We start from the raw sequence: 3,875 nt of genomic DNA on the forward strand, positions 1-3,875 counted from the left end.
GTAAAAATACTAATATTATGAGATCCCCAACAAATGAGTCTCCCATTACTTTGTGAAGTTCAAGGATGACAAGCCCTGCACACACATGCTCAAGCTTCCAAACAGCCTTTTAGTTCTTAACTCTTTAATATGAGAAACGACCAAGTCAGAGTAAACAAACAAACAAACAAAACACAAGAATTGGAGGCTCTAAAAACAGACCACCTCAAGAGAAAAAAAAAGGAACTAAAACAGAAAGAAATTTTAAAGGCAACCAACCTAGGAGATAACATCCAAAACAAACAAATGAACTGGAATTACAAGAACAGGACAGAGAAAATGGCGGAATGGAAGCCAACAAAATAATTCAAGAAAATTTCCCAAGATGAAAAGATACACGCTTCTAAATTGAAAGGACCACTGAATGCACAGCACAATTAATCTTTTTTAAATCCCATATCAACACACACACACACACACACACACACACACACACACACACACCAAGTCATATTGTGAAATTTCAGAACTCTGAGATAAACAGAAGATTCTGTGTGCTTCAGAGAGGAAAAAACTGGTCACACAATAAAACAGGAACCAGATGGCTTGGGATTTTGAAGAACAAGAAGAAATGGAGCAATGTGTTCAACATTCCTCTAAATTCAGCCAGAATATCAAGTATGAAGAAAAGATGAAGATATTTTTAGACATTCCAGGACTCTAAAAATTTATATCCCACGCAATCTCTTGAAAGAAATTACTAAATTTTAAGCTTCACCAAAGCAAGAGAGTAAAGCAAGAAACAGGAAGACATGGAGGAGGAGAAAGGGGAGAGAATTGAAGGCAAACTCAAAGAGGAATGATGAAGGGAGATCCTGGGTTAACTGTGCACCAGTTTAGAGGACAATAGTCCAGACTGAAGCAGTGTCCCCAAGACAGCCATCGTGAGGGCTGTCATACTTCGGACACCTGCTGCCTTGCACTACCTTTTCAATGGAGGACAGAATGCACAGTGACCTGGGCGCAGAATATTATCCATACTTAGCCTATTTTGACAATAAGCTAATTAATTGAGCTCCTTCTTTCTTCTCCATGCCCCACGACCTGGATCAACCGAAGATATGTAGAGTGTGAGCTTATACCTGTTGTATCTCAGTCTTTGCCATGTATTAAAATCACTGTAAGGCATGTTAAAACACAGATTTAGTAGATGCGGACTGGGACCTAGAAATTTCTTACAAGTTCCCAGATGATACTGGTGTTCCTGGGCAAGGAACCACGCTTTGAGAACCATTGCTTTTATCTCCCCTTGAGTATCGGGGTTGGTCATGGTGAGCTGGGCACAGAAAATACAGAGAATCCCATTCCTTCCACCTATTTTTTCCCCGGCCCACATTCCTGGCCTGCTGGATGTTTTGACTTTCCCAGGACTCATTCAAGCCTTCTTCTAACAATAGCAATATAGCTCTTTCCCTATGTAGCTAGATTTGTACTAGCCACTCATGTTTCTAAGTATGCTTAGGCATGCATACATACTTAGGTGATTTTAAAAATTGTATTGAAGTGAGAAAATTATGAACGTAGAAGTCAGCGAATGGTTACCACCTGAAGAAAAATGGTGTGATCAGGGCAGGGCACACAGAGGTTTCCTAAGATACTAGAATGTTATCTATCTATATATCTATATCTATGTCTATATCTATCTATCCATATATATGTGTTTTTTCTTGGTAGTCTTTAAAGACTAACAAGTTATATATCTTATTTATTCTTAAATATGAATTATACAGTTCATAATTTTTTAAAAATAAGAAATAATAACTTCCTAATGAACAGTCCTTCTCAGCAAAGAGTAGAACAAAAAATTATCAAAGTTCTTAAAGGCAGAGAAAAAAGAAAGTAGCTCAAAGGTAAAATCCCTTTGAGGATTAAGTGGTAGGTACCCCTTAGGGGGCTGCCTGCCTCACTTCTCCAGGGGCTGCCAGAGTCCAGTGAGTTGGGTGCTTGCCAGCATTGTCCGGACTAGAAGATGCTACCCCAGCCATAGCTGATTGGTCCAAGGATAAACTCAAACAATGGCTCCAGCCAGCCCTATCCAATCCTCCAGAAATGAAAACGAGACAAGGATTTGTTGGAGCAGAGACACTGATAGCAGAGTTCCACAAACTCCTGCTACTGAACCCTCAGTTCCTGTCTTTCTCAAGGTTTAGCTAGTCATCAACTTCTTAGATGAAAGAGATAATCTTGTGTTTGTCAGATACATTTCCTTTGTGCTTAAACTAGCCAGAGTCTGTTTTCTTAGTTTCAACCTAAGGAATTTTAATTCATGTAGCCTTGTAACTATTTTTAGGAGAAGCCTCCCAGAGACTGACTTTCAAATACTTGACAATTTATTTTGTCAAAAATATTCTATGTCAGCCACTTAAGATTCCTGGAAGCAGTATGACACATGCTGTTCTCTTTATAATGAACTCATTTTCCCCTGAAGAGAAGGCAAGTCATTTGCACAGCAGGCCTCGCGGGTAATAGCCTCGTAACCCAGCCTGGATAACCTCATTAGTGTCTGATCACCTGAATCACTCAGAGGCACATCAGGACTGGCATCCAGACACGTATCCTCATTTACACAGGGAAGATGTTCCCTGAAACTTGGTGAATCACCCAATCCAACTTGCTTGTTTTTATCTATTTTATCTTTATTGTTAATATTTTCATTACAGGAATTCAATAGATAAAATAATATAGAGTAGTGTTCATAATATAGTAGTGTTCATAATAGCTAGTTGAATACTCAGTTTTAAGATATTAAACGGTATTGATATAGTCACATAACTCACAAATGAACCACATCTAAATAATAAGTAGCAATTCAATAGTTGACAGAGTAGTCCTCAGTAATTCTGCATTTGAGCAGTTTAGAAAACTAGATCTTCTGTTCTAAGAGATGCTCCCTCCAAAGCCTGAACTCCCCAGTGTACGCTGATTACTGATTAAGGGATTAGTGTATATTAACCACCCCTTCACACACACACACATACACACACATATACACGCAGGCACACACACGCATGCACACACACACACAACTTCAGCAGCTTCCTCTTCTAAGGATTACACCTTTCAAAATGGGAGCCCATGGGAAGGAGTTAGAGACAATATGGGCTCCAATAATGACACAGGTGACATTTCCTGAGCGTTCTTTCTAAAGTCCAGCACCTCGCTAAGCATTTCTTATTCGTTACTTTATTTAATCCTTCCAACGCTCTATGAGGGAAATGTTAATTTCATGGGTGAGAAAAATCAAAACTTAAAGAAAGCCAGGAATTTCCCCAAGGTGACACAGCTTGTCAGTGGTGACATTGGACCTCAAGCCCAGGAACCATAGCTAGTAAGTCTCAGAGCTACAATTCTGACATTGTCTTAATTCCAAGGTCACCTCTTTTACTTCCATAGGATTAACCACTCCCAAATGACTGAGAAAGAATCACCTTCAGTGAAAATGCCTCTCCATAACTTTAAAAATCTATCTAAATCCCTTTCGTGTCCTTTAAGTTAAAAATCTTCATTCTTTATGTTAGGAAATTATAATAAATGTTATTCTTCAGGAAAAAAAAAGTTAGCGAGGCCTATGTTCTCTTGCAAAAGATACAAAAGATACATATAAAGGCTTCTGCCAGTTTTTCCAACCCCCTGTGTCCTAGGTGGCCAGTTCAGCAGGACCAATATATTCAGAACTGCCCTCTGGGAGCTGGCTCATGGCTCTGTCACCCAGGGCATCTGCAGATCCAGGGAACAGGTGCAAAGACCTAACATGCCGTTTATATCAGATGAAGACACAGCTTTTACCTCATAGATTCATCCTACAGCTTTTCGTGTGATTTTATTTACAAAAAATA

The sequence above is a fragment of the Pteropus vampyrus genome, unplaced genomic scaffold (genome assembly GCF_000151845.1).
Source record: "Pteropus vampyrus isolate Shadow unplaced genomic scaffold, Pvam_2.0 Scaffold69, whole genome shotgun sequence".
Lineage (NCBI taxonomy): Eukaryota > Metazoa > Chordata > Mammalia > Chiroptera > Pteropodidae > Pteropus > Pteropus vampyrus.